The sequence below is a fragment of the Pinus tabuliformis genome, chromosome X, assembly GCF_031772625.1.
Source record: "Pinus tabuliformis cultivar Carrire ecotype Pingquan chromosome X, CPIR1, whole genome shotgun sequence".
NCBI classification, from domain to species: domain Eukaryota; kingdom Viridiplantae; phylum Streptophyta; class Pinopsida; order Pinales; family Pinaceae; genus Pinus; species Pinus tabuliformis.
The window spans coordinates 1,350,389,145-1,350,403,267 of NC_142308.1; the positions used below are offsets into that span (position 1 = coordinate 1,350,389,145).

Genomic DNA, 14,123 nt, shown 5'->3' on the forward strand with positions numbered 1-14,123 from the left:
GAGGTATGATTTGAAGTTATTTCAATTTATTTTGAATCTAATGGAAATTATGTGCTTGGAACAGAAATTCATGAAAATGCCTAGTTGGGTGGTTGAAATTGAGTGCAAAAATTAGCAGCATCAACAAAAGGAATTGGAAAATGCAGCATTATGTTGGTAAATAACTTCAGGAGTAGGACCATTGCAGGACACTAGTACCCAATAGTGACCATTGAATTCCATGAGCATGCTATGACCGGTATCATTGTTTTGAGGCATGGATATGCCTTGGTTTTGTATCTCCCAATGCGAGGAAGTCTTGCCAAGGGATGGGCTACCCGAGATGGGGGTGCCAGTGGAACTTGGAAGGCTAGTGACTGCACGGAAGGGATTGACCAGATTACCTGAGGGACTATGTACCAGAGAAGGGAAGGCCGAGGATGGATTTTCTTTGGTCATTAGCATTTCCAGATGGACTCAGATGCACATTAGGAGTGCACCCTGGAACAATGAGTTGGTAACTGTTCATTGAGAGAAAAGTGGCATGAGATTATAGTGCTAGACACTAGATGTAGATTTTACTTTGCAGTGGATTCTGGACTTTTTGGGAAGGAGGTGAATCCTGGTATTACTTTGAGGGTGGAGGTGCGATCCTCTAGATTCCCTTGTTGATTGATACAGTCATTGTATCCTTTTATTTGTTGGTTTAACAAATGTGCATATGTTTATATGTGGTTATTGTAAATATCGTAATGAGATTTGTTATAAAGCTCCAGTATGCGGTATGGTCGTTATCTGGTCATGTTGTCATGATGTTTTTCTTTTGAGCGGGACATTGAAAATACTGCAACGAGCTTTGTTATAAATTTCCATGGGCAGTATGTTTTGTTTTCAACAATCTTACTAGTTATAGGTGTCATTGAACATAGAGGATGGTGTTCCCCCAAGGGAGGGGGTTCTGTAACAACCTTGGTGAAAATTCCATGTAAAAATATGTAAAAACCACGAATGATGGGACACGTATTCTAGATGAATGTTGGGCAGGACATCCTATGGGGTGTTCACTTGGTTGTTTATGGCTAAGGAAATTGGCAAAGGCAATGACTAAGGTTTTGGAAAGGCATGAGACATTTATTGACATTTTATCTATGAAAATAAAACAAATTAGGAGAAAAGGAAGATGAAAGGTCACAGGTTGCATGTGAGGAGGAAAATGAAGGAAAATAATGGAAAATGAAGAAAATAGAGGCCTCATTGATAAAAAGGCTTCTAAGGATCAGTGGGCAAAGCTTGATCAATTGAGTTTTGGAGCTCTCTCATTATTCTCTCTCTCTCTCCCACTCTTGGACACTTAGAGTTTTTTGGATCACTTTGGCATTGGAGAAAGAAAGGAAAATAAGGTAAGAGGAAGAAAAGATCAAGCAGGGAAAGGAAGGATCAAGTAGCTACAACACGCTTCATTGCAGGTATCAACTTACATGTGTATTTTCCTTGCTATATTTGAGATGCATGGGATTGCATATGGTTCTCTTATATCATGGCATGGGTTCAGCCAAGTGTGACAATATTTTCAGAATAGCCTTGCCATTTCCTAACGACCTTGATGAGATGGGTTCTCATACTTCGGTTGATGTGGGATGGCCAAAATGGATTTGAAGTTGAGTGGGATGGATCTCCAAATTGACAAACACATGGTATGAGTGGTACCTAAACAGGACTGAGGATGATGAAGCCACTGGCCTAGTAACCCCTGAACCATACTGTGGGTTGCGGTAAATCTAGATTGTGTACCTCAATGGGCCTAGGAATCCTTGCCGGTGAATGGTAGGATATACGGTAAAGCCAAGAGGTGGATTTTATCTTCGTTGGGACTAGTGATCCTGGGATGGGATGCACAGTAAAGCTTGGAAAGTATGTCTTGGTGTAGGGCCTAGTGACCCCTAGATCTGATTGTGGATTGCGGTAAAGCTTGAGAGACTAGGAGGCACTCAAATTCCTTAGGGTGTATACAGAGGAATTTGGTGGCACCCATGTTGATTGGTGTTTTTTATGTGTTCTATGAGTTTGACATTCATGCTTGGAATATGGCACATGGCGGATTACCTGAAGAGAGACTTGGATCAACCAATATGGTTGGGTGGAACGTGGTAGTCCCATCTTCAGTTGGTTCATTGCATTCATTAATAAGTTCATTCCCTTGATTTTCATGTGCAAATGTATTAATGTATATGTGGATTTTGATGGCTGATATGTTTATGGTATTTCTGTTCCTATTATACTGGTCATGTGTATATTTTATGACAACAACTATGTATGGATCTCGGGATGTTTTTACTTGTACATGAATGGATAATGTGTCTATGACCTAATAGATGATAATGTGGAAATTGAGATGAGGGAACAATGGTTCATAACGATTCTGAAATAAGTATGAGATCCCTACACTTAATTATGTTGTTTACACTTGAAGGTTACATGTTTATGATATGTTTGACGAAATGCATGTCATGGCTAGTAGGGGTCTAGTTATGGTCTTGTTCAAATCATTGCTTTTGAATCATTATTTCCTTGTAAGTTTACTGATTCTAAGCTATCACTCCATTTTTGGTAGTGGTCTGGGCTCTAGGCTTGAAAAAATGGCTTAAATCCCGAGGTCACTGGCACAAAACTGGTAGCTTTTGTCTTTGGTCACTGGTAGGCAAGACTATGAGAGTGACTTTCGATTCTTGGTCGGTCCCTTGCCCATAGCATGAGAGAGACTATGGCCTAAGAGATCTAGAACAACAGTGGGACCTAGGGATAGACTGTCTAAGTGGCTGACTTGTCTCTTGAGGGTTTTTTTGATGATGTTGGATGACTGTGTGTGATGTTCCTTCGATTCCACTTCCTTAAGGTAACATAGGACGTCGAATATGATCATAGTAGCCTCTCATCTCATGTTTACCCTGGTTGGCATGGTTACTTGGGTGGATGTGGGAGGAGGGTGTTACAAAGGTTTTTCAAGTTGTTGAATCCATTTAGACATTCAAAAATTCATTTTAGAAAAAAAAAAACTAAGTTTTGCTAAAAAAGTCAAAACTTAGAAGAGTTAGACTACACCTATATGAAATTTCAAGTCATAAGAACTCACAATGAATATATATATATATATATATATATATATATATATATATATATATATATATATATATATATATATATATATATATATATATATATATATATATATATATCAATGGATAACTTATAAATTTTTAGTTGATTGTTTTTAATTAATAACTAGAATTCTGAAATCCCATTCTAAAAAAAATAAAAAGTCTTAAATCTCATAGTTATTGGTATTAAAAAACATAAAGATGAGGATGCATTAGAAATAGAAACAGAAGAACTAAAAAATAAGTCTCAAATTGAAACAACTTATGTTATAGAAGAAAACTCGGTTGGGAAAGATACTCCATAAGGACTGATTAATCCATGTTAGGGTAAGTTGTATTAACCATAAATTTGGTAAATGAAATTTATGAACTCAAGATTATTTAAAATATTTATAAATGAATACCTCATTCCAATAGACCAAGCTAACTTAAGGAAGGAGGTTCGAAAGGTAATGAAAAGGATAAAATAAGGAAAATGGAACTAATTAGAAAAAATATTATTATGGATAGAGGCCAAAACAATAATAATAAATAAGAAATTGGAACGCTCTCGATCCTTTTTTGGAACTCCTGTGACCTTCCATTACGTATAGGTCCTATGTTAAGTTGGATCTCTAGCTAAATTAATTTTATTTTTGTAGTTGAAACATGGAAGAATGATGAGTCAAAGGTCCCTCACATACATGGATTCATCTTGTGGTCAACATGGAACAAACAATATTGCTATAAAGGGAATGAAGGAATAACTTGTTATAGGAACAAGAATCATTTCTCCATTACATTCAACTCCATAAGATATACCATATCAATCAACAATTTGGACACAAATTTATGGCTTTAATGGTAAGAGGATTTATATTGCAATTTATTATTTCACATATGTTAGTTCTATCTTTTATGTAAGAAAAAAAACATAGATATAAATTGCATGTATAATACCTTAGAACAAGATATTCATGGTCTGAGGAATGAAGGTAATATCCTCTTGTTAGGAGAGTTTAAGGCTATAATTGCAACTAACCAAGTTATTCTTCTAAGTAATGATTCCAACCATAATACTTTATATAAGGACCTTGTTTTAGCTAGTAGATTAAAAAAAGGTTAAAGACGACTGAGAATTTGTTTTGTACTAAGCTAGTCAAGTTTTATAGTTCTCAAGACCTAATAATTTGAAAGGAAATATTATGTTGCTAAAATCCAATCAAATGACTTGTATTAATGGGCTTGGGAGTACTATCATGATATCCAATATACTTATTTCCAACAAATAGTAAATTATGACCTCTTGAATGACCATGAACCCAACTCCAATCATAATAATTTAACCATATGATTTGGATGTTGAGGGGAGACCCCCAAGATCTAAAAAATTAAAATGCCAGAATAAAAGAGGAGAACACACAATAAAAGAAACTACAAAAAAAAATTGTTTTTATTAAAATAGATAATAACTGTAAAGATTACATTGTAGTGGACAATTTGTCATTTTACAGAATGCAACTTGTTACTTATAGACTTTTTTTCTGTTACAATAGCACATGTAAATTCCATGGGTGGGTAAATACCATGGGTGAATGAATACCATGGGTGGATGTCACTTAAAATACCATGGGTAACTACCATAAGTGGATAAATATAATGGGAGGATGAATACCAAGGGTGGATGCCACTTAAAATAACATGGGTGAATAAATACCACGGGTGGATGCCACTTACAATACCATGGGTGGATAAATACCTTGGGTGGATGAATACCATGGGTGGATAAATACCTTGGGTGGATGAATACCATGGGTGGATGCCACTTACAATACCATGGGTATATTCCATGAGTGGATAAATACCATGGGTCGATGAATACCATGGGTGGATGCCAATTTCCATTTGGATCATTCCTCCTTCCTTAAGAAGCAATGGTACCCATTGCATGAAGTTCCCTCCTAAGAAGTATTTGTTGAATATGAAGAGACACTGAACATATGGGTTTTGTGTGGTTAACCCATAACTGTGATTAACGAAGATCCGAGGATAGAGATAACCTGTAATTCTTGTGACCAACTATGATACTGACAGTGTGTGGAATAACAAATTGATCTCATTGAAATGTGGGCTTGCAGATGACTCATAACCATGACAAACGAAGATTTGAGGATATAGATACCCTGTAATGCTTGTGACCAACTGTGACTCTAATAGTGTGTGGCCTAGAAAATAAACTTCGATGAGAAGGATTTTCTGCAGTTGACCCATAACTGTGATGGTGATTGTAGATGAAGTAGCAGGTGCCTACATAGCTTGGGGTGGGAGGGCATGTATCCAAAGAACCCAAGTCGGATGCTACTATGCTGAAACTAATGAATGTGAAGCAGGTGCCTATTAAAGTGGGGTGGGAGGGCATGCCTCCAAAAGGAACCCGGTCCAAATGATGCTTAAGATATAAAAACTAATATAAAATGGGCATAACTCAGTCAATATAATTGAGAATATTTATTATAACCTGTATTTTTTAAATATAATGACCATTCTGCCTCTTCCCATGTGGTTGAAATCCTTATATGGAGACCCTGAAAACTCAAATTCGCACTGCAACTGTCCCGCCGTCACAAAAGTTCTCAAAAGATAGTTGATTTTAAATCAATGATATCTCCCCCACTCGAACTTCGATTCGACCATTTTTTTTTGAAATTGAGTGATTTTTCAAGAGGAGTTCAAATATGTACTCATTTTTTTAAATTCTACATAAAAAGTACAAAAAATTATAGGAGAGATGTTGTCCACAAATCGCTGTCAGAAAAATTTCTACAACACAATTGATTTTAAATTAGTGATATCTCCCTCATCTAGATTCTAATTTGGCTGTTTTTTTTTTGAATTGGGTATTTTTTCACAAGGAATCTAGATATGTTATTTATTTTTGTAAATTTTGCACGAAAAATTTCAAATCATATCTACAAACTCGCTGCCCAAAAAATTATGGAAAAAAAATAAAAAATAAAAAAAACAATTATTCCCGCTTTGCCCAAGAAAGTTCTCTATGGAGGTCATAGCACATGCATGAAGTTTGTTGAATATTTTTGCAAAAATTTGAAAATGAAATATGTGTCAGACCCTCATTCCCATGGGGTCATAACATGATTTGATACCATTGATCTAGATCTTGAGGGGAGCCCCCAAGATCTAAAAATTGAAATGCTAGAAGAAAAGAGGAGAGCACACAATAAAAGAACTACAAAAAAACTGTGTTTTTATTAAAACAGATAATAACTATAAAGAATACATTGTGGTGGACAATTTGTCATTTTACGAAATGCCACTTGATACTCATAACTTTTTTTTTGTTACAATACCACAAGTAAATTCCATGGGTGGGTAAATACCGTGGGTGAATGAATACCATGGGTGGATGCCACTTAGAATACCATGGGTAAATACCATGAGTGGATAAATATCATGAGAGGATGAATACCAAGGGTGGATGCCACTTACAATACCATGGGTGGATAAATACCTTGGGTGGATGAATAGCATGAATGGATGCCACTTTACAATACCATGGGTATATTCCATGAGTGGATAAATACCATGGGTTGATGAATACCATCGGTGGATGCCAGTTTCTATCCATAACTCTAAAATTTCCATGCAAAAAGGCCCCAAGCAAGAGAATGTTGAGAATAAAAGGAACTTTCTTTCTTACAAAAATTAATTTTATCTCTTCTTAAATGATTTAAATATGGATTTAAACCTCTTAACCTATAAGGACAACATCAAAGCATTGCATCATGATTTAAATACAAGCCTCCTACTTCCATTAACAAATTCTTGTTGGCAACAATGTTTTTTGGTTGGAATTTGATGCCAACCTTCAGAGAGATTATGTTCTGGTCATCAAGAGCAATGGAATGTAATCAATCCTTGATTTTATCATGAAAAGTAAGTAGTAAATGCATTGATTTTTTATTTTTTTATTTATTTTTTATTTATTTTTAATTTTTAATTTTTAATTTTTAATTTTTAATTTTTATTTTATTTTATTTTATTTATTTTTTGGTACTATTTGATAATGACCAAAAGTAATGAGTAAATAAATTAATTTATTTGATTTGGTACCATTTGATATGGTCATCAAGGGAACTAGAGAGTAATTAATGTGTTGATTTAGTCTATTTTGATGAGACAGAAATTAACATAAATATGGTATGCTAGTGTTGGAGATTAATTTTAGCTGATATTCATAATGAAGCTAAATTTATCCATAACAAAGATAAGTTATGAGGTGAATGTTGCAAAGCCCACGCTCATCACTGTAGTTTCCATGTATTAGGAAGTTGCTTTGCATTACACTATAATTGATGGTTGTGTGAGGGTTTGTAGTGTTGTCCTTAGAATTTGGGTGTGAGTTTTGTTGTTATTAATTGTTGGTTGTAGGAAGGTTATTTCTTTGTTATTGATGTAGAAGAGGACCCTATTTGAAAATGAATGAAAGTGTGGTCTATAATATTTAAGAAGGTTGGGGCCTTCGGCAAGTGGTGGGTTACTAGACAGGGAGTTGGGGCTTGATTATTGGTTGCGGCCAACAATTTTTTTATGGAGGTTGGGGCCTATGATAAGTTGGGACTTGATAAATAGTGAATTCGGGCTTCCTAGATGGTTGTGGATGGAAAATATATGTAAAATAATTTTCAAGATTAATGCAAATAAGACAAGAAGAGTATCAGTACAATGGTTTTTCTCCCCTTGAGGGTTTCCACCTAAAATCATGGTGTCCTTGTGTGTTGTTTCTCTTGTTGTGTTTTGAATGTGTATGCATGATAGATTTAATGCTCTTATACAATGCCATTGATTGTTTAAGTGTTTCTAAATCGACGTTATACTGATTCACCCCCCTTTTAGTATAAATAAGTTTATGACAATTGGTACAATTGACATTAATCACTGGATAGTGGATCTGGGAGAATAATTGGTTATCAAAGTTCTTTGCTCCTTAATCCACCAAACTTTTAGGAATGGAGAGAGAAGGTAAAATCCCAATTATTTGTGCATGGATTTGAATTCTAGAATGTAGTGATGGATGATTATGGAAAAGAACCCCATTCAAAACAAGTTCAATAATGGAATTCCCAAGCAAAGTTTGCAATTTATGACAATCTTCGTAATCTAGATGTTGAGAAAGTCATGGATCTCAAGTTTGCAAAGGATATTTGGGAAAGGTTGCAAGCCTTGCATGAAGGAGAAACCAATAGAAATGGTGGAGAAAAGGAAAAGAAAAGGTAGAAGAATAAACAAGCCCCTCAAAACGAAAGTGATCGAACAAATGTGTCCCAACATCAAAGTGATTGATTGTCAAGATGACAGATTAGTTGTAGATCAAACTCAACTTAGTTCTTCATTATTTGTAATAGAAAAGATCATAGTGGAAAACAAAGATCTGAAATAGCTTCTGCAAATACTTGAAGAAAGAGAGAAAGATTTTAAGGAATAAATTATTAGTTTTAAAAGTTGAATAAAATAAGGAAGGAGGATTGAAGAAGGAATGAGAAAGAATTTTAAAGAAAAGGAAAATGAATGTGAAAGATTAGTAGCTCAAGTGGTTTTGATGAAAAAAGATTTAGAGACAAATAATCAAATAGAAGGAGAATCTAATTCTAAGGAAACATCCAAAAGGACTTTCAAGGAAAATGACTCCAACAAGAAAGGAGGCCAAAAATTGAATCAACAACCAAGAAGAGAGTCAAGAAAATAATTATCAACTAGAAGATCTTTCACTTCATCATTGGAGGATATCAAGTGCCTCACTTTCCATAGTTTTGGACATATAACAACTGATCATAAAAACAAAATGATCATTTTTTATCAGCAAAATAAGCTGTTGAAGTTGAAGAATAAAATTAAGCCTTCTCAACCTAGCAATTAAGGAAGATCATCATCAACCATCAAGTATAAAAATTCCTTTTATGGTCACTTATTACTTATGAAATGTTTTTAGGCACAAGGCTGTTGAATGCAGGACCTATGCAAATAAGAAAAAGAATAGAATGCAGATCAAAAAAAGATCTGAACCTTTTCCACCATTCCTTGGTCACATAAAATGTTTTATTTGTGACAATCTTATCCATATCGCTAAAGATTGCAAGTTGCCCATAGTTCTCAAGGAATCTAGTAAAAAGGAGAAGTTTATTCAAAGGAGAGTAGTTAGAAACCAAGAAAGAAATCCAAATATCAGAAAGCCAAACATCATGTTTTGGAAGAAGAAGGAGCACCAAGAGACCTCAAAGAGAAATTGAGGTTATCTTAGTCTTACCTGGGAGCTTATAGTAGAAAGTGTAAGAGCTCATGGGGAGCTCCTCCAAGAAAATAAGGCTTCTTTAGTTTTGATAGTAGTTGTTTTAGTGTAAAAGGCTTGTATTATTTTTGACCAATCACTTGAATAAATTGTAGTATGTTTGAATGCTCTCTTTTGACCCTATATAGTGTTCAATATAATATAATGGTGTTTTAAAGAAGAAAAACATTGTGCCCCTATCAATTATAGAAGCAATCTTGAGGTGAAAATGTGCATGATATATTTTCATTATGCATGGGCTCAACCTTGTAGATATACACTCTAGAAAATCATAAGTAATCTCATTCTGATCTAATGCACAAAGACTAGTTTGAAGAAGTGGTGTGAACCTAGTCGATGGAATTTTTTGTTGGGGTTCCTTGCACATGTTAATGCTTGTAGATTTTTCTAATATTTTGGACGATGTCGACATGTTAATTTTTTTGGTGTGTTGTTCCTTTCCAAATTGGTCAAAAATACGTTATGATCATATGATGTTGTTCCTTTACAAATTGGTCACAAATATGTTATGATCATATGATATCTCGATAGTGGTGTTTATGGCCTTGATTTGTCTTGCATATTGCTCATCTAGTCTCTAGAAAAAAAGTGGAATGAAGTTAACATCCCTGATTTGGATCAGGTCACTAGAAACATGATGGATTGAAATGAATATAAATCATTTGATCACTAATTCATGGAGTATATTATTTTTACTATGATGCTCATGGATCTTATATGTAGTGACTTGTGGATGGAGTGTGATTGATAATGATGCGATGTTAAAAATATAAATTATGCCAACGTGGAATGATGGTTACAAATAATGAATAATGATTTCTTTTGGTCAATTTTATTTGGTATCCATGGTCATGGTGATTAACTATTGAATTGAGTGACTTGGTGTGAATGCAGTAATGTCATAGTCATGGTTCAATTGGTTGTTTTGATGTGGTCCTTATTAATCTCACTTGTTCTGGTCCAAGATAATTTCTTTGATTCAATATTATTTCATCTTGAACATAGTCATAGAAGAAGTGGTTTGATTCCATATCCATAGGTATATTTCCCATTACCCAAAATCTTGGTTGAGTGAAAACCACTAGCACAGTGTCAGGTAGTGGACAAAATCACAAGATTTATTTGTAAAGGACTCTACACATCCCTAACTTTGTAGGTTTTGGGTCCAATTGGAGAAAATGGGCATTGCTAATAAATGTATGGGCTTCCAAAATTGTATGTGGAGGAAAGTTGATGTTTATGTACATATTGAGAGGTTTGGATTTTTGGGTTATGTGACCAATTACAATCTAGAAAAAATTATGGTTTCCTTAGCTAGTCTTATCGTGGTGTTCCTTATTTCCGTCTTGGGGAAGGTACACTCCATTGTTGTTCTCATCACACTTTCTAATGAGTCCATTCATTTCCCAGATATTGAAGCCAACTTTTCACCCCATATCTTAGGAGTTGGCATTATGGGTGTAGTTTATGTTGCAAATCCATTGAATTATTGCGTGGAGCTTAGTAATTTAGCTCCTAAGACCAAAACATATTCTCCAATTATTTAGTTGAGCATGATGGATGCACATTTGAGTTGAAGGATTGTATTGCTCAAGAATATATCTATGAAGTTGTTATTGTTTACAATGATGAGGATGGAAAGGAAATTGTGACATTGTTAGGAGATTTTGTCCGAATTCATATCCATGGTGTATTTGTGAAAAGGAAACTGCAAATGTGCTCCTGAAACATGTAAAGGATATGGATAGAATATGATATATTTTTCCAACATTCCAAAAAACTATTTGGTTAGGGATGGAAGTGTCCTTCTTATCTCTTCTTGCATTATCAACTGTATTGTTGACATTTTTCTTTGTCTATAAATACCAGATTCGACATTTCAATTCAAGGTTTTTACTAAATCATGAGGCACGTGACTTGAGTAGTTGTGGAGTAAAATCTCTTCCTATAGTTACATACAAAGCAATTGATACAAGAGGAACTGACGCGTGTGAAATCTATCTAGAAAGTTAAGAGGTTGGTGAAAAGATTCACACTTTACCTTGTCATTATGATTTTCATGCACTATGTGCGGATACATGGCTTCTTAAGTGAAGGGAATTTTGTCCATATGAAAATGGGATGTCTGTTTCAAAAGTGCATTTGAATCAACCTCAGAGAAGACCCCAATTTTATTATTTGTTTCAATTTCACCACCTTCAATTGTAGCAACCTCTATCCCAACACCCACAATCCTTATCATTATCACAATTGATTGCATGTTACACCATTCTTGTCAATTTCTATGCTTAATGTTTGCTATAAATTCAGAGGATTTTTTTTTTTTTTAAATAAACAAGAACAAAGATGGGATGCAGGCTATAATATTGACAAAGAGCATCATCCAGAGATGGGAGACAACTTGTTGTTCCTCTAACATTTTGTTACAAGACTACAAAATACTGAGTTACTAGTGGTCAATATTGTTGAATAGAGTCTGAGTGAATTTGTTGCGAGTGCTTAAATATATTAGTTCAAGGGTTTGTTAGTTTTACATGTTGATGATGCATTTAATGCCTTGTATAATTAATGTCATGTATAACATAGTATGTTGTTGGATTGGTGAGTTTGGGTTTGATGCTTTTGGCTAGAGCTTGTATGTTGTTCGATGTGTATGCCATGAGCATTGTTCTATTGTAGAGAGAGAAGTGTGTATGGATAGTACAAAAGCCATGTAATAGTCACTTGGTGTACTTCATGCTTCTATCCTTGTACTTGTTAGTGAGATTGTTGTAGCTAATGTTGAGAGTTCATGTTCAGATCAGAGGATTTATGTTGCTCGGGGGACATAGTATTTGAGATGTTATTGCCTTATATTCACAATATTGTTGTATGCTGCAACACCATTGTTATATTCAAAGAAACGATGTGTCAGTGATTCCATGTTGCTTCTTTTGTATGATGAGTTATTATTTCATTTTTTTGAGGCTTTAGTGAGATTTTTGTTATTTGTCAAACTATTTCTTGAGATGATACAAATAGGGTTTAGCAACTTGATGAGTTATGTGATGGGAAAGAGAATGTTGGCTATGTTATCTTGTGTACTAAATGGGTGTTAAAGTAGATCAAGAGTTAGCATGTGTCTAGGGGGAGTACATTGAATGTCTTCAACATTTATGAGTTTAGTTGAGTGTTGACACAATTTACATTGATGTCATCTTCTTCAATTGTATCCCTTTTCCATTGATCTCAAAGGGGGACAAAGAGTGATACTGATAATTTTTAGAGGTCAATTTCAGATTGAAGGATCAATTGGGTTGCCATCAATGAGAAAGGGGGAGGATGTTGGAAACAATGTTGCGTGGTTGGTATTGATGTCAACCTTTATAAAGATTATGGTTTGGTAATTAAGAGTAATGGAACACCAAAAGTAATGTGTTAATTGTTTTGTTTTAGTCCTATTTGATAATGTTGACACCTAATCATCAAGGGTTGGGTGAACAACTGAAATTGATGTAAATAAATAATAGAAAATATGAAGAGTCACCGAGAGATGAAATGAACAGTCTCTCCCTCATGTATATAATAAAGACCAACCTGAATGAATGTCATGAATTGTTTTGAGGAGTTACCTCCTGGTCTGACATGGTATCAGAGCCAACACCATTTTTGGCTTCCCTATGCTTTGTAACTCCCTATTCTGCATATGTTTTGCCTATTTTGTAGAACTCCCACCTTTGTATTTGTTATTACACTATCATATGCATTTTCATAAAAGCACTGCTCCTCCTGGTCTGTCATAAGAATTTACTAGGTCTGATAATCTAATAGCGCTGCTCTCTGGCACTCCCAGTGAGAATATTGCATTGGTCTTAGTGCTTGAAAGTGGAGTGGAAACCGAGATCTCGTTCTGGTGATGGTGCCGCTCGGACATGGTGTATGATGCATGCTCAGAATGGTATCAGAGCGGCGTAGCGTAATGGTATCTGAATGGCACAACAGAATGGTATTGAATTCCAATTTTTTATGTCGTATGGCTCAATGGTATAGTGTTTGAATACTGTATGCAGTCCTTCCAGTTTTAAATCTGCTGCATAACATTTGACTATGTAATATCACTTGTGTATTACCTCTCCTCCACCGATCCAAACCTACATTGGTAGTTGTCTGAAACAACCATATGTTATACCACCTCCATATGCAACAGTCGCCACTGTCCAAAACCTCCAATCCATGCTAACCTCTATAAAAAAAAAATATTGCGCCTCACAGTTGGTTCTTAACAATACCGCGCTCATGGTGACAGCTGTGGGATACAATACTGCTCCTGGTGATAGCTGTGGGATACAATACCGTTGTCTCATGTGATTTTAATAGGGAACGGTCTCGCCATACATTGACCTCTGTGTGTTTTAATACATCGCTTCCACTCTTGTTTTAATACACTTTTGTGTTTTTTTAATACATCAATTTTTAATACATGCGCTGGCCTCCATATCACCCCTACTCCATATATACCTCCCCCATATATTGAATACACCCTCCACCAAATAACCCCTCCCCCAATAAATAACTTTGATATATTATCCCTCATTATTATTTTTTTCAAAGTTAAACATAGTTTGCCACTAGAAGTACAATTTTTTTTTTTTACAGTATATTGCCAG

At 35.0% G+C, this 14,123-nt stretch overlaps 1 pseudogene; it reads left to right on the forward strand.

Moving 5' to 3' along the window:
* Window positions 1-10,772: 10,772 nt before the first annotated feature.
* LOC149145079 (receptor homology region, transmembrane domain- and RING domain-containing protein 2 pseudogene) lies at window positions 10,773-11,571 on the forward strand (annotated as a pseudogene).
* The last annotated feature ends 2,552 nt before the right edge of the window (window positions 11,572-14,123 follow it).